This window comes from Zonotrichia leucophrys, chromosome 20 (genome assembly GCF_028769735.1).
Source record: "Zonotrichia leucophrys gambelii isolate GWCS_2022_RI chromosome 20, RI_Zleu_2.0, whole genome shotgun sequence".
Taxonomy (NCBI): domain Eukaryota; kingdom Metazoa; phylum Chordata; class Aves; order Passeriformes; family Passerellidae; genus Zonotrichia; species Zonotrichia leucophrys.
In genome coordinates, this window is record NC_088189.1 from 1,423,988 (window position 1) to 1,446,577 (window position 22,590).

Sequence of the window (22,590 nt, forward strand, 5' to 3'; positions counted from 1 at the left end):
AGCATGAACAACAGCTACTTTACACCATACTTCATCTGTTCCTTCCTCAGGAATACAGAATTGCTGATCACACAGGCATCACACAGCTCTCCTAACACCCCCAGCTCCAACCCCTGCTCCTGTGGGTGCTTTCAGCTGGGTTTGAGCCCTTGGGCTGGAAAAACCCCATGGTTTCCTTTAGGGATCTCCACCAGTCCCAAAGCACCGGAATGGGGCTGTTTGTGGGATGTGCCCTATGTCTGGGCTGTTATTAAAACAATAACAGATGACAAAGGGTCACCCTGCATAAAAACGGGCAGGAACACAGGGCACGATGCACAAGCAGAAAATACAAAATCAACCCAAAAGCTACATCGTGTTTCTCACTGTAACCTGCCTGGTCCCCACTCTGCCATCAGTGCAGGGTAAAATGACTTTGTTGTAATTGGGGGAATAATGGAGGCAATTTTCTATAATCATCTATACATCCCCAAAGCAAACCCCGAGCCACCCCAGGAACACATTGCCATTAACCGTCTCCAGGCTCCACTTTTGGCACAGAACTTTTCATTCCAATGTTTACTTTATACTGGTGCCATTAGGAAATATTAGAAATGTTAATGTTTTAATATAATGAGGCAGATGCAACTTGGGTTTTTTGTTGCAATATCAACTTTCTGGAAGTTATGAAAACGTGACATTTTGCAATAAGCAAGCAAAAACCCCACCAAGAAGCCGAAATAAATGAAAAGAGGCAATTTAGATGTAGATGCTCCAAATCTGAACGACTTTAATACCTCTTGGACGAGACTGGGGACTAAGCCACACTTTGGTCCAGGGAAGGAGGAGAACGTGTCTCTTGCTCTCATTGAAAATGCTCATTTTAGATATTTAGATGCTGAAGTCAACAAGGTGCTTCAGCACACGCCTGAATCCCTGCCCAGGCAGCTCCCTGGGTGCCATAAAACAGCGTCGGATCATTTGCACAATGCTTGAGAGACAACTGGTGATTTGTAATCCGTAAATCCAATGAACTTTTGACATCTCCCGTTGCCTGGGTGAGGCAAGACATCCATCCAGCTCCTAATGGGGGAAAGTTGAGGCTCACTATGATTTGTTTTCCTGATGTAAATGTGGCACACAGCTATATTTTGTGAATGGCTGATGGATCTAATGAAAGCACTCTCCCTTCACCACAATACAAAGTATAATGAGATGAAACATTTGGAGATGTTGAGGCACTCACAAACACAGGTAGGGACTCATAAAAATCCTTTTAAGCAGCCACTGGCAGACCCAGGCACTAATATTTTAAATATCTGGTTGATCAGCTATGAAGGTGGCAGAAATTGGTCCTTTTCCCTCCAAGACTGAGAAAAATCAGGGTTCAGAGAAACTCAGAGAATGCTGAATCATGCAAGATGTAAGTAAGAAAAACTCTGGAAATTTCTTGTAAAGGTATTTTTTCCCCCTCCGTGGGGAAAATTCAAATTGTAAAATTCTGACTTCATGTGGAAATCTGGCAGTTTCAGTCAGGCATTAGTTGGGAAAGTTTTTTAGGTCAGCCTGGGATTGTGGATAAGGGAGGAATGAGTAACACAGCCTCTGAGTAGCTAAAGCCCTGGTGGCTCTGGGTTGTTAAGAGAGCAGACTCAGCCTTATATATCTTATTTAATCAAAGAATATATAACTTCATCAGAGCTGGCTTCAACTTTCAAGTAGAAGTAAACCACTTCTATTACTGGAAATTATTAGATACTCATATTACAGCCAAACATCCCAGGGTTTTTTTGCCTTTCTGGAAAGAAAGAGAACAAAAGGAAGAAAAAAATCTAAAAGAGAGAAGCAACAGCAGAAGCAAAAACCCAGAAATATTTATCGATAAATCCTTGTAATAAAATGTAAACCTCATCTTGGTTTGGGAATGTTTCCCTAGGAGGGGCTGGCTCTGAGGGAAAACCTGGAATGCCAAGCTCTGAAATCATTCCTGGCTCACCTTGGCTGAAGGGCTGAGAGCTCAAGGCAACCACGGCAGGTCAGGTCACCCAGGGAAAGCCAAGGCTCTGGGTGGCAAATTCCAGGGCTGCGAATGGGCACACATTGGTGCTGGATGCTGAAGGCACCCTCAGCTTTATACCCTGGTGTTCAGGGAAAAACAGCAGCCTGAGTATGGCTAAAACATTGCATACAGCTAACAATTATTATATATAATTAATATCCAGTACGTAATCTAATATATGTAATATATAGCACATATATATATCCCCAAACAGAGCTAATTTACCAGCACAACCCCCAGCAGTGCACAGCTGAGCTGCACAGGGGATTTAGTCTGGTTTCTCTGGCCAGCAGCCCCTGTGTGCACCAGCATTTCCAACCTTCCTGAGGACACGGCACCCCAATCACCTGGAAAGGGAGCACTCCCTAATGGAGGGGTGGGAATCCATCCCTCCCCCTGGATCTGGTTCCAAGCAAAGCTTCCATGTGGGTGAGGCTGTCCCTGCCTGCAGCCCAGCTCCCCAGAGCAGCTTTCTGGTGGATCTGAATTACAGAGCATCCTGTTCCACCCCCAGCGTGTCTGAACCCATGGTGCCACAGCCCAGCACATCCATCAGCACCTGGGGCTCACCCCCTGCACCCCAGATACCTGAGTGAGGCACAGAGAAACACCAAAGGTTTCCAGAGATCCAGGGGAGGATATCTGCTGCTCCAAAGTCTGGTTTCCATCCTCACTCCAGAGCTGGCATTATTGAAATAATCCTTGAGATGACCCCAGTTGTCAAAAATCAAATCAGATTTATAAAATGCTTAGGGTTCCAGAGGAAAGGTGCTGTAGGAATAGGTGGTGCTGTTATTATGATTATTACTATAATAAGACAAGCTCCCCATGTCCCTTGGCGATAATGCAGCTCTCTGGGAGGGATAAACTATGGAGCCAACGTGAACCAGATTATTGCCTCATAAAACGGGACACCTGCCCTATTATCCCTTAAATAATAAGTACATAAAACAAATTTGACTGTAATAATAAAACATAATGGTGAAATATTTATGGGTAATTTTTCAATGCAGCACACGAGGATTAAGCCACGCAATTTCTGTTGGCTTTTACAAGAGTTGCTCTGGCAAATCCTCCCCGTGAGGTCCCACAGAAACTGCCCTGTAATGTCTGGAGGAGCATGAGAGGGGCTGGAAAAGTGAGATGGGGATTTTAAAGTGGGATCAACAAGCACAGAACCCACCCTTGGCCTCGGCAGGCAGGAGGGGAAGGGGTGCTTCAGGCAATCCCCCAGGACCAGGAGCATGAAATGAGAGAGGAGAACATTGCAGGCAGTCCCTCCTCCCTGCTGGGGCCACTTCCCATCACAGCACCACCAAACAACCCCAAAACTCCAAGTGCAAACTGGGCTCAGCTCTGTTTGCACATAAACAGCACCCAGCCCTCCATAAAAACAACACCGAGCCCTTAATATGACAAACTAACAAATACTATAAAGAATTACTTCAGGGATCTCATCAAATTACATCTTTTACATCTCAGAATTTCTCACTTACCTCTCACCTTTGCTAAATTCTTGTAACTGAAAAAGCCACAGGGAGGAAAGAAAAAAATAATCACATTTTCTGATTGTTCATTTGGTAGAACAGAACAGATAAACAGGTTCCATAATTTCTTTCATACAGTTATTTCCATATTCATTTCCCTACTCTTCTGTGGGATGACTTCTGATAGAGCAACAAAGAGAAAAAAAAAATTTAAATAAGGAAGTGCATTTCAAAGCAAGAGAATTTATGAAAGGCATCTGAGGCAGCAGAACCTCTAACCTGTGAGTACTTTCAATGTACTTTAGATTTTAAGTTGTCAGGGTCACATTCTCAGTTTGTGAAAAGCACTCACGTCTGGCTCCCGAGACAGAGCCTGATTTAGTCTTTTATAGGCACATAGTACATGCTCTAATTAACCCAACTTAATTTTTGAGCACAGCCCCAATGTCTAATAGCCATGATGCAATATTTAGCAGATGATATCCCTTATTATTTTATAAGCCACCAGATAAAAATAAAGAGAATATCTGAACTGCATCTTTCTTTAGCACCGTCTCCCAAATAATCGGATTATTTTGATTTGCCTTTTTTTAAAGCACAATGAGAGCATTTATTGCTCTTTCCAAGGGAAAGGGAACACCTGATATTTGCAGTAGGTCTGAGGGGTGTTCAGGTGAGAGGAGCAGCCCCAGCACCCACCCCAGGGCTCTGCCCACTCCCCCATTCAAGCCCTGCCTGCAATCCAGGCATTTTGGCAGAGTCTCTGCAGGTCCACAGCTCCAACCCGGCCAATTTTCCACCAGCAGAGCCAGGACAGACACACCCCCCTCATGTGTGTGTGAAAATCCCTCCCTGCCCGCCTTCCCTGCGTGCTGCCTCCCTGCCTGAAGAGTTTCTGTGTTTTCTCTTTGTATCATTCTGGCTCCGAGTACTAAAAGCCACATCCTGTTATGTTTGGTTGCTAGGTGGAGAAATGTTATCATGGGCTTCAGCAATAATTTATCCATAGAGCTAGAGGAGCTGTCATGTACTTCTGACAGTGAGCTGCAGCACTTTATCAGCTTGCCTGTAAATCAACCGTGTGTGGGTGAAGATGCCAGCAATGTTTGATCTCTCTCAGACACTCTAATAATCTGCTTTTGTCTGATTGATTCCTTCACATCACCAAGCACATTGCAACCGGGAGTGGAGTGCCCTCTGTTTATCTCCGTTGGTCATCTGCTGGAGGGCAACAGGGCAGAAAATGCTGTTCTCGCCGAGATGGAAGAGTTTTTTGGAATTAGGGGCTTTACATCATATCCTGGAGCAGGTTTAGTCCAGTAAATCAATGATAGCAGAATTGAATGCACCATAAATACCTCAAACCGTATCTCTTACAAGAATGTAAGAGTAATTCATAGAAACAGGAAAGGTAACTTTGCTGCGAAGAATTACGACCCCTGCGAGCTGCAGACATGCAGGTCTTTTACGGCCTGTGTTTACATCTCCCCTCTTGAACTCCAGAGAGAAATGCTCTGTGCTGGCATTTGGTTCCAGGCACTTCAGAGGGAATATTGAGCAGAGCAGGACGCTGTCAGAATTGATCACGGCCTCTCAATCTGCAGCACAAGTTTTGCTAAATTTCTGTCAAATTCTGTTGGAGGCAGCAGAGGCCGAGGCGGCCCGGCCTGCTCGGCACGGTGCTGGTGCTGGGCAGGGCCTTCCTGCCAAAAATCACATGAAAGGAGGAGGGCAGGGAGCAGCCAGAGCCCTGCAGGAGAGCTGTGCCCCTAAAATGGATAAATGGAGCTGCTTTGTTGTGTCCTGTCCACCCAAGGCTCCCCCACTGAGAATCCAGAGCTGTCTCTGCAGCATCTTTGTGTGCTGACCCTGGAGCAGCATGGCCGCGCTTCCCTGACCCCTCTGAAGGCTGAGGGAGAGGATCTCGAGGATCTCATGGCTGTGATTGACTAAACCCCATCAGGGGAAGCATTTGGTGGTGGCGTCCCCTCCGTGGGTCACGGCGGGGTGGCACAGGCAGCAGGATATTTGGGGAATGCACTGATTTCAACCCAGTACACTGAGGGGAAAGGCTGGTGGTTCGCAGCACCACTGAATGCTAAAAAAGGGTGAAAATTCACACTGCATAATGTATTTGTAATTGTGCTTAAGGCAATGAGAGGAGAGAAATTCATGGAACAAATCTGGCATACGGTGTAGCCCTGTGTGGATGCTGCAGGAGCAGCTCCATCTCCTCCAGGCTGCTTGCACGGAGCATGGAGACTCAGGAGTGGATCCACAGCCTCCTCCTTGGCCCATCACGAGGATTTCCCCAAACTATTGATGAACTGGGATGGAGGCTGGTTTAGGGGCAGGCAGCCCAGCTGGTGGCCACACAGACAACACCTTTTAGGGGCAGCAGAGGGGCCTGTGCTGCCTCTGCACATTTCATAACCCTTGCAGGCTAACAAGACTTCCATTCACAAGAGATTTTTTTTTCCTCTGCACTCATCATAAAAGCAGGGAAAGTGATAAAAGCAAGGAGACCTGAAGTTACAGTGTGCAGCAGGGTGTATTCTCTGTTCTTTCACCAACAGGCAGCATGAAATGATTTTAGTTTCACTGAGTATCACAGAACACCCTGATGGCTCCTCAAAGACCTGAAACTGGCCTCCTTTCAGCTTTGCTCTGGGAGAGGCACAGACAGACAGACTGATGGACACAGAGAGCTGCACCTCGGGATAACAGAGGCACTTGGGAGGATTTTAAATCCAGAGCTGTACTCCAGTTTGGACACAGCTGCCTGACCTCTCCTTTAACCATCTGCCTGCTGGCAAGGGGTCTGTGGTTCCCAAAGTCTGCTTGGAAAACACAGCCAGGACCTACAGGCTGAGATCAGCAGGAAAAGCCTGAAAGGCCCCAGCTCTGCCTTTCCTGGTGCTGATTTAGTGATGGTGGATGTCCATGGAGGCTGTGCTCAGACTGGCTCAAATAACTCAAGCCTAAATCCTCCACGGTCTTAAACTTACACACTCTAAACTGATCTTCAGCTTTGTATCACAAATTAATTAAAATAAACCCACTATCAAGTCTCAAACCCTACTAATTTCTAGTATTTCACTATAAGGGTTGGCACTTTCCAAAGAGTATTAGGAAATTAAAAAAAAAAAGAGAAAACAACAAAAAGGAACTAGAAAAGAGGAAAAGGGAGCATGTCTAAGGAAACTACTCTTCCAATAACATTGAGATATCCTCAAGGGAGATGTATAAGTAGGAGATATTACATGGCTGAACAGTAAATATCACATTTCTTTTTACAAGCATGTTTCTGCATTTTATTATATCTTGACTGGCAGATACATAAATTTTGAATATCCAGTCTAAGGAGGCTTAGGATCTACAGGCTGTGTTCTCCACGGCTCTAAGTGGTCTGTGGCATTTTGTTATTCCATAACAGATGGATTAATTGGTGAGATATGTCCAATCTAGAAAATGTAATGTTTTCATGAACAAGCAAAAAATGATGAAATTCTCCACTTGCCACCCAGCTTCCAGGGCACTTTGTGGCCCATGGGGAAATAGATGCAGCCCAGAAGCTACAGGAAGGAACTCTTTGGGCAACTCTGGTGATTTGGCCTCTTTCTAAAGTCTTTTGCTGCTGCTGTCAGGCAGCTCTGTGCTATTTCCTGCAGTATAATCCCAGGCAGGAGGATTTCTGGATCAACTCCCCGAGCTCTGGCCAGTGCTGAGTGATTGATTGAGGTTGTGACATGACTTTTACAGACAGCACTTGCAGGGCTCCCACAAACACACGGGACTCGCTTGTTATTTTGTGGTGAAGGAAAAACACTTGGAAGCTGGGAAGGGGAATTTCTGGCAGCTGGGAGACCTCAGTAATGTGACATTAGACTGTGTTTGTGTGATGGTGGGAGACAGGTCTGATGAAACCAGGCATGCAGTTTACAATTCTAATTAATATCAGCAGGGTTTTAAAGGGAAAAACCTCGCCAGCTCATTTGTTCAATTCCTTGGGAGATACATTCCCACAGTTTGGGTTTGCCCCAGGTAAATGCCCTTGTGCCCTAAGGAATCATTTTCTCTCTCCAGGAAACACCATCAGGAAGGAAACATCTACTCAAATACTGTTTTTAATGCACTTGTTTCACTTTTCAGGGCTAAGCCAGAGCCCTGAACGTGAGCAGCCTCTCAGCTGTAAATTCCAGCTGAATAATTCCCCATGTGTTGAGCCCACCACTGAACATTGTTAATCTCAAGGCCCTTGTAAAGGAAGGATTCAATTCTGAAGCCTAAATTGAGACAATTCTAGTAAAATCTTATATTGGCCAGGCATTTAAATGTTCTATAAAGGATCTGGGGTGGACCAGAGCCCTGAGAACAGGGCCAAAACCACAATGGAAGAGCAGAACATAAGTCCAGGAAATGAGGAAATAAATAGGATAAATCCTGCCTGTAGGAATAATATTCCTGTCCTTTCCTGCTCAGGAACCACTTGTGGTGTAGGAAAAGGGCTCAAATTCTTTCTTTTAAAACTGAATAACAGCATCAGTGCCCACCCAGATGCCAGGGCGGGAGCATCAGGTGGAGATGGGGGATCCAGGTTTGATTCCCTCCTCTGGAAAGTGCCCTTGCTGTGCTGCTGGTGCATTTCTGAAGGAGAACACCTCAGTTTAAGATGCAAACCTGCCCTGAAATGAGTCCCACAAAGGGGATCTGCTGACACACTGAGATGTGGGGTGATGTCTGCCAAAAGTGGGGCTCACTTGGATCAGCCCCAACCACGGGGCTGGGAAGGCTCTGCAGGAGCACAGGGGTCCCAGGATGGCTGAATTCCCATTTATCTGGACAAGGGCTCCACTGATTTCCAGGGCTGCAGAAATATTTACCACTGACATATCTCAGCAGATCAAAGGAGGCTGCTGCTGCTTAGCATTTCTGGCCTGTAATCTGCATTAATGTCTGTGCTCCTTCCAGACTTATCTGAAATGTTAATGAAAACGCTGAATTTGCCCCAAAGCACCAGGAACTGGGAGAAGAAAGTGGAGTGAAATTTTCCAGCACTCCCAGAGGGTCTCTTTAATGCAGAGGTGAGCCAGGCAGGTGGTGGGTCACACAGCACCCCGAGCTGCCACCTTTTGCTCACAGGAGGTGTCACAGAGTGCTGCAGCCGGCCTGGCTTAGCCTGGAAAAGGGCAAATGGCCTGGCCAGCCCTGCAGCTGGGGGAGCCTGCACTGGGGCTGGGTTTCAGTATCCAGGTACAAAGGTATTGCTGTGTTTTATGCTAAAAGTAAGGGACATCTTGGGAGCACACAAACCACCCCAACAGGGAACCTGAGCACAGAAACCACCCCAAAACACAAACCACCCCAACAGGGGACCTGAGCACAGAAACCACCCCAAACAAACCACCCCAACAGGGAACCTGAGCACACAAACCACCCCAAACAAACCACCCCAACAGGGAACCTGAGCACAGAAACCACCCCAAAACACAAACCACCCCAACAGGGAACCTGAGCACACAAACCACCCCAAAACACAAACCACCCCAACAGGGAACCTGAGCACAGAAACCACCCCAAAACACAAACCACCCCAACAGGGAACCTGCAACACAGAAACCACCCCAAAGAAACCACCCCAATAGGGAACCTGAGCACACAAACCACCCCAAAACACAAACCACCCCAACAGGGGCACCTGCAGCACAGAAATAACCCAAACAGGGGAACCTGCAGCACACAAACCACCCCAAAAGGAGAATCTGTAGCACACAAACCACCCCAACAGGGGAACCACCCCAACAGGGGAACCTGAGCACACAAACCACCACAAAAGTAGAACCTGTAGCACACAAACCACCCCAACAGGGAGCCTGCAGCCCCAGCCCTGTCCTCTCCTTCCCTGCCAGCTCTTCCCCAAGCCACACAATCATTTAGCTTTGGAAAAGACCTCCAAGATCACCAAGACCAAGGTTTGGCCACTCATGGTACAGCAGTGCTGGTGTCAAACCGATCAATGTGGTGCTTGCCCTGCTGAAAATACCAAATATTTCAGTGCTTTTTTATGAGAACTGATTAAAAATGGTGACAAAAAATATAATTGATATAGAAAATTTAACGGGAGGAATTCTGCAGATAGAAATTAGCATCTAATGGCTCATTCCCTGTCTGGTTCACTCCCATAACACTGAGGATATCCCAGGAATCATCATGAGAGTCTGGGACCGTGCTGTAATGTCCTGCCAGGCAGAATCAGGGCAGCTTTCCCTGATTGGGGAGGTCTAGGTGTGCAAAATCCATCAGTGCCAGACAAGGCATCAAGGGCTGAGAAAAGAGAATTTCATTTCAGCAGGAGGTATTCCCAGTGCAAATGAAAGCTGCTCCTCTGGACGTGGTATTAGCGATAGAGGGAAACTGCAAATTGAGTATTTCAGTGCCTCCCCACCCCTGATTTTAAGCAGTTTATAAAAAAGAGAAATAAAGGAGAGTGAAGGCAAGCTCTTTGCTGCATTGAGAACAATCAAGCACGCTGGGACTGGGGAGCTGTTAATGGGATCCAGACCCTTCCAAGGTCCCTGGTTCCAGTCGGGCCCACATTAGGAGTGATTGGAGTCACTGTCACTCAGTGCTTTAAGGGACATGGGGTGGTGGTCACTGCAGCACAGACTGTCCATAGCTCACCCACAAAGGAGATTCTGCTGGTGCCAGTTCAGTGCTTTTCATCACGAGTAAATGTAAAGATAAAACACAAAATAAATAAATCCAAATAATTTATAATCCAAATAAATAAATCCAAATCGTTTTTAAACAATCTGTGTCACCTGGTTTTCAAATATTGGTGCCTCAAAGTCTCAGGCAAGGCCCTAACAAAGAATCCCAAAATCAGTTGGGAAAGGCCTCCAAAACCATCCAGTCCAAGCTGAGACTGATCCCCACCCTTCTCACCTTGCTCAATCCTGTCACAAATCACACCAACCTTCTGAGCACACTGGTTTGGGATTTATGGGAATTCACCAATAATAACAGCACACTCAGGGCTAAACTGCATCCTTTGGGTTTGGTTATATCAAAAGTTATATTAAAAATAAGGACTAAGTTATATCAAAAATCTTGGGTTGAGATGTGCAGTACATAAAACTTACATAAAGGATTTCATTGATTTTTAAATTCATTCAAGTCCCCCTGGAAATCTTATTGTCTTCTCTTTGTATTTTATGATTCCACTTTTATGAATCAAATTTGCAAACTTTGAACTTACTCAGCCTTGGAATGTGCTCAATTGTATAAAAAGCCAAAATAGCTTCTCCCAAATAATCGCAATTATTCTCAATACTTACTTGCTATTAATTTATTTAATCTGATCTATTGCTTAAGAAAATGATTAAATTTCTTTCACTGGGACAGGGTTCTGAATGGGCAAGGTATTTCCCATTATTTGTGAAAATCCATTCTAGTGGGGAATGTTTACTATTCCTTTCACATACAATTATTCCTCTCAGTGTTAATCAGACAATTTTTCAAAGGTGTAGTCATGGAATTGGACTGGCTCCATGCCTAATCCAATATCTGCTGCTCAGTAAACACACACCTCTGGATGTATGTTTCCAGCCAAAGATATATATTTTCCAGGCAGCTGAATTTTAGCAGAGTGACACAGTCAGAGGCAGGAGCCCAGCAGTACAAACAGATATTTCCTTGATGGAGATCTCACTGCTATGCAAGCTATTTTTAGTTTTGTGCTTTCCATGTTTTGGGTGAAAAAGCCCCAAACCAGAGCTGGACTGTTTTCCTGAGTAATCCCTGCATGTGCCGTGTTTGGGGCCTGTCAGTGACTCAGGGCTGTGCAGAAAACACAAGGCATCATTTCCCTGCTCCATGCTGCACTACTTCAGCAGAAAGCAAACATCTCTGCAGAGTCCCAGCGAGTAACCCCGTGTGCTGCCACCAGAACACCTCCCTGAGGCTCAGCAATTGGGGCTTCATTCAGCAGCACTGCAGGAATGAGGAACTGCCCTGTCCAGGGATGGTCTGGAACAGCTCTGCTGGACAATAGCCTACACTGAAATCAAAGTGCAAATTTTGAATTTGGGGTGAATTTTGAGTTCCCAGCAATGGCATTGCTGAGGGACACTGGAAATCCTGAGCTTCCCCTGGTAGGGTTTCCAGGTTAAATCTGGAGGTTAAAGAGCATCAGCTGTTCCACAGGGTGGTACCACTGATCCGGGTTTGTGCTGGAGCAGATTTCAGGCACAGCTTTGGCCCTGGGGCTCTGCTCTCTCACAGGCTGGGAGCAGACACCAGTGCAGAGCCCCAGCAAACCTCAGGTGTGGCACAGCAGCAAACCCTGGGTGCCCTGAGACACCTGAGGGTAAAATCACTGTGGGAATGGATCAGTGGTTACCTCAAAATTGGCAGGTAAGGCCCTAACAAAGAACCCCAGAATCACTGAGGCTGGGAAAGGCCTCCAGGGACATCCAGTCCAACCTGAGACTGATCCCCATCCATCACAAATAACACCAACAAGCATAAAATAATAAATATCAGTTCAATAATAAAATAAAATAAATATAGAATACATGTAGAATAGAATAGGATAAATATAGAATACATATAGAATAGAATAGGATAAATATAGAATAAATATAGAATAGAATAATATAAAATAAATAAAATAAAATAAAATAAAATAAAATAAAATAAAATAAAATAAAATAAAATAAAATAAAATGTTTGGGAATGAAATCCCATCCTGCTCATGGATGAGCAGAGTGAGCTCCCAGCAGAATCCTGGGGAACTGTGGGACAATTCCCTTAAATAAGAACTTGCAGAAGCAGCTCCCAACCCACCGGCCAGACACAGCCCTGTGTCCCACAGATATTTTTATCAAAACACATTTCCCCTGTTTGTGCATCTGTTAATGCAGGACATGCTTTTACTTAACAATGCAGCAGCTGATACAAGTGATTCCACCCCCGCACTCCTGCACTTTGAAATATTCTTTTGCTCTTAATTTTCAGCCTCCTCCGCCTCCTCCCTTCCCTGTCTCCCCCTTTTTTTTATTTTGGTTGGTGACCACAAGTGGAGTTTCAGTAAATAAAGCTGGTGCTTGATAATGTGGAACGGCCAGGAGCTTAACTCTGCCCTTGGAGATCGCTTACATCAAACCAGCAATCAAAAAGTGGTGCAGATAAAATTTGTCATCAGGGATTTCCTACAAAAGAATTACAGGGGAGAAATAGCCTGATCGATACTATGGATTTTCACTGCAGGGGCTGATAGTCCAATTGCTGTGAAACACTCACACAGATAAAAGGGCACGGCTGCCACTTTGTTACAGACTGCTGACTCAGCCCCAGCCTGGCAGGTATTTATAGGCCAGAGCGATACAGAATTATCACCTTGCAGTGCCCAGCTCTTGTTAGCTCCGAGATTGCCTCCCTTTATGGGATTGCTAAATGCAGGTGAATGGAAAAATGATGGCTAACAGCTGTCAAAATGCAACAGAATGAAGTACTTAAATCTTTTTTTATCCATTAAAAGGGTAACAACCAAACATAGATCATGGTGCAGACGTTGTAATGATATTTGGGGCCGGTAAACGAGGGGTTATAAACAATGTACAGCTGATCAAAATGGTAAGAAAAATACAAAGGGGAAAAAAAGGCAATAATAAAAATTCTTCTTGTTACTTTACAATATGTGGCTTGCCATTTACTTTGCTGCTTTTCCAGGGGATCTCCAGGCCTCTCAAGGCTGCTCTGAGCAGCCTCCAGCTCCACCAACACCGTGATAATTTTATACCCCATATAGCACAGGGAAAGCTGCTTTAGGAAACCATTGGGCTGGCTCCAGGAGCTCTCCTTGCTTGTTCTAAGCCTTGTTTTACACCTCAGCAGGATTAAATGCTGATGGATGTTAATATTAACTCACTCCTTCCAAGGACTGTTTCACACACAGACTCTTTGTGGGACCAGAGCGCCATGAAGGAAAGGAAATACTTTCATTTTTGGTCCAACAGGTAGCACAAAGCCTCTGTGTCCTGTGAGCACTCCAGGACTGGCTCTCCAGCCATTATTCCATTGCTAGGACAGGCCCAAGGGGATGAGGAAGGGGCACAGCAAGCCTGGGTTTATTTTTGGAGCTGTCTCCAGTGAGAGATTGGCCCTGACTGCACGAGGACGACACCTGGAAGGTCACAAGGAAGCTCCAGTGGGATATAAAAAGAGACAGGAGGAGGATCTGCACAGGCTTTGCCCTACCTGAGCCTCCAAGGTGTTCTGCTCATCCCTGATGGAGGCTTCAGCAGCTTGAAACCAGTTCCAGAATAGTTCAAAGGTGTTTTTACAGGTGCTTTCTCAGCAGAGACAGAACCAAGTTGGGCTTTAACACTTACAATTATTCATAACCTCCCAGTCCAGCTCCCAGTAAATTTAATAGCCAGATTAATACTTTTTTCCAACATTCCCTTGAAAAACCCTGGCATCCTCAGCACAGCACCTACTCTTCTAAAACTGAGAGTATTTCTTTTGCTTGTAAATCCATGGCATGTCTTGGTGTGCCAGCAACCCCAGATTTACCCTCTCAGCACTCAGAGTGTGGCTGGTTTTAAATACATTAGAGACGTGAACAGCAGTTTCCAAAGGAAACACCAGAGAGGGGAGGAAAACAAAGAAGAGAAAAGGAAAAAAAAAAAGAAAAAGAAGAAGAAGAAGCTTTTGATTTTCATAACTGGGCTGTGCTAGAACAGGGATAATGGAGACTGGTGGGACCTAAAAGTCCCTGTTAAGTGAGAGGAGTCACCCCAATCTTCAGAAGAGGTTCAGATATCCACCATATGTGTAATGCCTTGAAGATCTCCTTTACTTGGCTCATTGTCTTTCCCCCCAGTAATACCGGGTTTAAAACCATCATGTGTGTCTTGGAGAAACACAAATAGGAGGATTAAAGAACTGAAATTTTTAAAATATCTCCGGAAGGTCATGGCCAGCAGGAGCTGCAGTTCAGAGTGGTTTATGCACCCTATGTGTTAGACTTCATTTAATACCAGAGCTTTAAACTAAAGGAAGGAACTCTGCACAAAACCTGCCAACAATACCATCAAAAGCAGCACAAAGAAACTGCACTTACTTGGGCATCACTGGAAGAAGTTTTTGGTGAGTTTGACCACAATATTTGATTCCGGGAGCCCTGGAGGGAAAATGCACAAAGTTTAAATTAAAATACTAGAATATAAAGCAGAATTTCAAATGCAATCGTGATTTGGTTGCCTGTAAGAAACGCTGCAGGTTTCTAAACAAACATCTTCCCTAACCAGGAGAGAAGCCACACCTTTCTGTGTGCTCCATAGGGAAAATTACTGTAGCACTTGTCTGAAGTGCCTGGTGCTGGTAGAATCATAGCTGCTCTCATCAGAGTGTTGTTGGATGAAGTTTACTGTCACTAGCAATAAGCAGTAGATAAAAGGAGGGAGGGGAGGGGGATAAGAAAACAAAAGGGGAAAATAGAAGCTAAAAAATTCACCAGAGGTGAAAAAAAGGGGGGGCAAAAAAGAAGATATACATAAACTAGCTGTTTTTGTCTTTCTAGTTGCTGTGATGTGCACAAAGGAAATAGACTGAATAAAATCACATCTCAGGAACACCAACATAAATTCCCCCTTGCTTTGACAAGTACGTAATTTTGTGCAGTGATGCTCTTCACATCTGGAGAGTTATGAGGCAATTTCATTCCCATCTGACAAATTTACAAAGAAACATTAGAGAGAAGGGATTAGAAAAGCGAGAAATCTTTATAGACTTTTTCCTCAGGCTGTATTTTCCTTCCATCTTTTGGCTCTTCCTTGAGGAATATGTATGAGTGACTCATTCTGTATGAACGCCATAACTGAAACACTTAGCAGATAAGCAGAACATGAAATGTGCTTTAAATCAACTAATTGTATTTACATTATCTGGGAGGGCTGATCCCCATTGGCTGAAGTTTGGGGAAATTTGCTATTGTGCGTTTTCAAGATAACAATTTAAAACTGGGGGAAAAAAAAAAGCTAAAATATTATCTCCAGAACTTCACAGAAAAGTCCAGGCCTGAAAAAGAATTTGCATTGGAAAAGCACTTCCCACCTTCCAGCTCTGAATGACCTTTTTGGCCTCATTCTGGGCTCATCAAGGCCAATTTTACACTTTGGGAAACTGAGGAGGATTAAATGATCTCCTGCATTCATAGGAAACATAAATGCCACAGGAAAGCAGGACAGGGAAGGAGTGCTTGGGCTGAGCTCACCCTTGTGCATCTCAAAGAGCTTTTGCAAGGAGGGTGAGCTCCAGAGAGCATCTGCTCCTCACAGGCCACTTGGCTGAACACACTGATAGAACTCAGACTACTAAAAAAATAATAAAAATGGATGAGATGAGATGAGCAAGGTGTGAAAGGCCTGGGAATTTGGGGTTTGTGGCTGCACCACCACAGGTTCTTTCTGCTTTTCTGGTTCAGCCTTCTCCTTGCTCACAGTGGAACGTTCAGGCAGGGATTATCCCAGGAATAAATGCTAATAAGAAATGCTGCAAAGGCTTTGCTTTCTCCTGCAGGGTTTTAAAGCCCAGGCAGCCATGGCTCGTTGTAGTCACACTGCTGAGGATGTGCAAGCTCAGCTGATATATGGCCACTACAGCAGAGCAGTATTTTATGTTCTCTGTGTAATCAGGATCAGGTTGATTAAAATCTCTTTTTTTCTTCACTATTTTAATACCAAAACACTGCCGTGGAATGCTCTCTATTGGTGCAACACCAAGGAATTTCCCCCATGGATAAGTTCCCTGCACCCCAGCCTTTGTTTCCTTTGTGGCTCTTTCTGTAAGGTCATTTCAAGTGCTGGGTGCTGGGACTTCCCTCCTCCTTCTGTTAATGAAAATTATATGATGGTGCTGGGAAGTTCCAAAACATATTCCTTTCTTGGCCCTGAGATGAAATATAATAAAATGCAGATGCTTTCTGCTGCAGAGCACAGATGAAAACGTTTTCTAAGCAGGGCTGCTGGAGAGGGGAAAGCACAGGGGACACGGCTCCTGCAGAGCCCCAGAGCCACCACTCTGATGGGGCAGGGGGCACTCGGGGCTGGGATCTTGATTGTGCTCTTCAGGGGCCCAGAGGGGCTGCTGGCACCTGGGTTCATGGCCCAGGGTCCTATCAATTGGATATTAGCTATTGGATAGATTTTATATCTATATATTATATATATTAGATATTAGCTATTGGATAGAATAGATTTTATATATATCTATTAGATATTAGCTATTAGATAGAATAGATTTTCTTTATATATATATATATATATATCTTATATATATATATATATATGATATATATATATAAGATATCTATATATAAGATATATTAGATAGAATGGATTTTATATATATATATAAGGTTTTAGGTATTACATAGATTTTATATCTATCTATTATTAGCTATTAGATAGATATTAGCTATTGGAAACAATAGATTTTATATCTATCTATTAGATATTAGCTATTAGATAGATTTTGTATCTATTATATTTATTAGGTATTATTATATCTAATAGATATTTTTATTCTATTATTATATCTATTAGACATTAGTTGTTACATATAATAGATTTTGTATCTATGTATTATATCTATTAGATATTAGCTATTAGATAGAATAGATTTTGTATCTATTATATTTATTAGGTATTATTATATCTAATAGATATTTTATATCTATTTTATATCTATGTATTATATCTATTAGACATTAGTTGTTACATATAATAGATTTTGTATCTATGTATTATATCTATTAGATATTAGCTATTAGATAGAATAGATTTTGTATCTATTATATTTATTAGGTATTATTATATCTAATAGATATTTTATATCTATTTTATATCTATGTATTATATCTATTAGACATTAGTTGTTACATATAATAGATTTTGTATCTATGTATTATATCTATTAGATATTAGCTATTGGATAGAATAGATTTTATATCTGTCTGTTATATCTATTAGATATTAGCTATTAGATACATTAAAATTTATATCTATGTATTACATCTATAAGATATTAGCCATTAGATAGAATAGATTTTATATCTATCTATTATATCTATTGAATATTAGCTATTAGGTAGAATAGATTTTATATCTATTTATGCCTATTAGATATTAGCTATTAGATTTTATATCTATCTATTATATCTATTAGATACTAGCTATTAGATAGAATAGATTTTATATCTATCTATTAGATATTAGCTATTAGATGTAATAAATAGATATAAAAATCTATCAATAGAAAGATATAAAAATTGACAGATATAGAAAAATTAATAGATAGATATAAAAATTTCCTGTGCTTTCCTCAAAAAGAAACCTGCATCATTTTCTTGTCTGGACATGATATTTTCTTTGTGTTTTGGGTAGATGGGGAAGAGTTTGCACCACAAATGATTTCCACTAAAAACATTTAAACCCCTTAAGTATTTTAGGTTGAGTTATTAAGGGGCTCATGTCTGTGGAGAAGTTTGTGATTGCTGCTGTGCTCAACAGGTCTGTGCAGCTCCTCTGACTGCATGGGATTGCCTGGCTGAGAGCTGGATGCACACAGGATGTATTAAACAGCAAATTAAATTAATACAGAACCATGCTTTCAGGAGCACAAATGGACAGCTTGTCCCTTTGAAAACTCACTGCATTCCTAGCTCTCTTTGAAAATTGCTAGATGGAAATGAAGGTGGAAAGTCTCTTTAAAAATCACTTCTAAAAAAAAAGGAAATAATTCTTTAATTTTTTTTTCCTTTTCTCTATGTGTGAGACATCTAAACATAACCCATTCCACAGTAAGGGTAGTGGAAATCAAAAAAATAATATTTGAATTATTTTGATCATGATAATCCCCAATTGTTTTGAAAGTAAATTATATTTGATAGTCTCTCCAGAATGTACTTACAAATTCATAGGAACGCCATTAAAATACAGCATTAATTAACATCCACTTTTATAAAGTGCTTCTAATATTGTATAAACAAGCAAGAGTTGAAAAGCTTATTTTTAACTTGGATCTGCATATGCAGTGTGATCATAGTGAGTTACAAAAATACCCAAATAGCGCTGGGAAATGAATTTTCACAGTTTGTTTCTGGTTGAAGACACACCAAAGTACCTGTCTTTAATTTGAGGAGCTGTGAACAAAAGGTACTTGCCAGCTTAGCTCGGTGTTTCTGAGCTGTGGCAGCGCAGCCACGGCTGGAATACTGATGTGTCAATATTCCTGAGCCCAAATGATAATCAGCAAGTGACTTGAAATAACTTAAAACAATCAGAGGGGGTTGTGCTGGGCTGAAGCAGCCTGCGGCAGGTTTCATCCCTCCAAAACCAAAATCATCCCTGCAGGGAGAGGAGCTGGGCTCAGGCTGGGCTTCACTCACACCAAGGGCCCCCATCAGCACCAAGAGCCAAAAATGGAGAGTCCAGGGCCTCCTGGGCACACACAGCCTGGAGATGCACCAGTCCAGCCTAAATCCACACTTGGAAAGGAAAGCAGCACTAAAACGCCTCAAAACTCAGTTTCACAATTGAGATCCTGATGGTTGTGACCTCACTTGCAGCCATGCAGGCAGCGGTTAAGCTCACCTTGATTTCACTCAAAACATCTTACTGAAATCTAACCCAAACTTTTAAAAACAAATGTTATTTGTGACAGTATCAAATTAATCTGGAGTTGGAGACAAAGTCTAAAATCTGCCCTGAGGAACAGGTGGGAGTGGGGAGCTCCTGTGCCCACTGGAACATCTGGAGGAGGTCACGGAAACCTCTCTGCCAAAATCCCAACACTGAATGCTGGTTTTGGGGTTGAATGCTGGTTTTGGGGTTGAATGTTGGTTTTGGGGTTGAATGCTGGTTTTGGGGTTCACTGAGCTCATGCAGGGTCTCTGAATATATCAATTTCTAAAGTTGTATAAATGCAAAAAGGGCCTTCCTAAATCCCCCTCCCTGCCCCGATGCAGCTGCCACATCCTGAGCTCCACTGATGCAGAAAGGAAGGGGCTTCTGAAGGATCAGGAATCCCTGGACAGATCTCTCATCCAGAACCACAAACCTGCTGGAAACTCTGGGCTGGAAAACTCTTATCAATACCAAGCACCAATAACTGACAAAGAGCAGCAAACTGCTGGTACCACAAGGACAGAGCAGGAATTTCAAGGCAGTTCTCATTTCCTGAATCCTGGAATAACAGCAGGGGATTTATCGTGGGAAATCTGCACCCTTAAGATACCAATTGTTTTAAAATGAAAACCTTTTATTTTGCTCATTCTCCTCTGTAAAGAGACCAATCCTTAAATGGGTCATTTCTATCACTTTCTGGAAATGTTTATTTATGCCCAGATGCACCTGTGATGGTGGGAACAGTCACAACAGGGACTGTGGTGCTCCACAGAGATGAGAAATATGCAGTTTGCCTTTCATTAGATCAACTGATTAGATGTGAAAGAGAGACAAACCCTCAGCTAGACAGGCCCTTCTTCAGCCTTTAAATGTGATAGACATCTTGAAGACATTATTATAAAAGCTTGATATGATGCTTTAAAGCACTGCTCGTTCCTGAGATCACTCAAGGGCTCCTTCAGAAGCTGCAAGTCTTCAAAAGTGATGCAGGAAATGCCAAAGCGCTCTGTGCTTTTCAAAGGCTGAAAATCCCCCTCTTCCCGTGGTGGAAGAGCAACAGCAAATGATTTTCTGCTTTTTTGGCTGAACACTTCCAGGTTCCAGGTTTGGATAATTGCCCTTCTCCACGTTAAAGGGTTCCAAAGCCATGAGAGGCTGCTGAGAGCCAGCTTTGCCCTGGGAGATGCTCAGAGCACCAGCACCAGGAACTGCTCTCATAGTTAACATCACAGGTACAGGAGACTTCATCACAAACACTCCTCAGAAACATCTGAGATGGAATTCAGGAGCAGGAATTCAAGGGTGGAAGGAATCTCTCTGGTTTTGTGCCAGCCAAGTCCCCACAGTGATAAAATCACCCCCAAACCCATGGGATTGCTCCTGAGCCTCCAGTGCTGGTTCCCCTGTGCAGATTGCTGGTGCTGAGGTGGTGAAGCTGTTTGACAGCCCTGTGTCACTGAAGAACATGCACATGCAGACAGAAACTCCCACTTGCTAATTTAAATCAGCTTTCAGTAGTTTTTGTATCCCCAAAATAGCACAAAATATATTTACCCCAAGCTTGTGCCCTAAAAATTCATATACCCACTAGGGAATGCTAAATAAACCCAAACCTCAAAGCGCTGGGGGCAGGATAATCCACAGACTAAATATTCTGACCTTGAATTTTCCATTCTTTCCCATCTCTAATTGCCCTGCACGGAGTTTTCTTATTTCTAATCCAAGTTAAAGTGTGTGGCTGCTGCTTCAGCCTCAGGTGTTTTGCCAGTGGTCTTCACGTGTGCCCAAGTCACTTCTGAGCCCTCAGTTTATCTCTCTAGCCCTTGCTCACCCCACAGAGGAGCCACAAAATTGGTTCCTGCATAAAGAGATCCAAAGATGGAAAACACAAAGGAAATGCAAAGTGATACCACATTTCTCATTTCAAACGAGTGGGTGACAAATTGCTCATCAGATTGTACAATTTGGGTTGCTCTTGCTTGCTTGCTAATTAACCAGTCTGACATTATGCTTCCTCCCTCTTGCATCCACCCTGCCTCTGAACTAATCAGGGTTCAATGACAGCATCACTTATCCCAGGACACATTCCAATAATTAAGGTTTGGAGGACATCTTGCAAACTCCAGCACATACCAATAGGATTTTCTCTCCCTGCACTGCTGTGCCGGTGACATGTGACAAGACAAAGCCCTGCTCTCATATACATAACAGCAGGATGCTTTCCCACCTTTTAATGGCTGGCTGCGTCTCCTCCCTCAGCTCTGACAGTGGGAAAGGGCTCTGCAGGAATGGCTGTGCCTCGAGGAGTCAGAAAAGCCCTGGTGGTGCTAAACCCGAATTTTGAGTGCAGGAACAGCATCCCATAAGCTGTGCTCCCTTCCTACACTCCTTTTCTGTGCCTTCATGGCTTTCCATGGTCCCAGCACATCCTGGCTTTGTCCCCAAGGTGGGGACACCTTGGACGTTTAGGGAGGGGACACAGCCAGGAAGGATCAAGGTGGGGACACCTTGGACGTTTAGGGAGGGGACACAGCCAGGAAGGATCAAGGTGGGGACACCTTGGATGTTTAGAGAGGGGACACAGCCAGGAAGGATCAAGGTGGGGACACCTTGGACGTTTAGAGAGGGGACACAGCCAGGAAGGATCAAGGTGGGGACACCTTGGACGTTTAGGGAGGGGACACAGCCAGGAAGGATCAAGGTGGGGACACCTTGGATGTTTAGGGAGGGGACACAGCCAGGAAGGATCAAGGTGGGGACACCTTGGATGTTTAGGGAGGGGACACAGCCAGGAAGGATCAAGGTGGGGACACCTTGGATGTTTAGAGAGGGGACACAGCCAGGAAGGATCCTGCTACCTGAGTGCTCTTTAACCCTTTTGCTGCAGAAGCAGCAGGGGCTGCGTGCTGGGCTCTGCAGTGCTCAGGGTGTCCCCAGCAGCCCTGGCACAGCCACCGTAATTGCCCTGCTCTGACCTTCCCCACCACACAGTGGCTGCCCCAGCTCTGATTTCACTCAGCTGCACAACCCAGCAGGGTCACCCCAGCCATGGCTGCTCGTTCCTTCCTTCCCTGGATGTTTTCTCCCTGCAGTCCCTCCTGGGAAAAGCCCATTTTCGGAACCTGAGCCCCTGTCCAAGCGAAAGGGCTGCACTTGGCATGAGCAAAGCTTGATCCCATGAGTTTGGGCTGAAATTGCAAAAGAGCCCAAAGAACCATCTGGATTCTATCTGCATTGGATAAATTACCCTTTAAAAAAGTAAATTCTTTTACAAAAAGATTCATATTTTCATTTTAGCTAATGGTTGTTAGCTTTTCTTAGGGTACCCACTGGAATATGACTCCAAATGCTCTTCTCCAGGAAGCTGAAATGT

General features: G+C 43.8%; 1 long non-coding RNA gene across 1 annotated transcript in view; it reads right to left on the reverse strand.

Moving 5' to 3' along the window:
- Positions 1 to 763: 763 nt before the first annotated feature.
- Positions 764 to 22,590, reverse strand: part of LOC135456292 (uncharacterized) — a 162,288-nt gene continuing 140,461 nt past the window's right edge. The window contains exons 2-5 of the long non-coding RNA XR_010442495.1: positions 14,654 to 14,713; positions 2,627 to 2,809; positions 1,976 to 2,117; positions 764 to 1,062 (exon numbers count right to left, since the gene is read on the reverse strand). This is a non-coding gene — a long non-coding RNA (uncharacterized LOC135456292). The remainder of the gene's footprint in view (positions 1,063 to 1,975; positions 2,118 to 2,626; positions 2,810 to 14,653; positions 14,714 to 22,590) is intronic.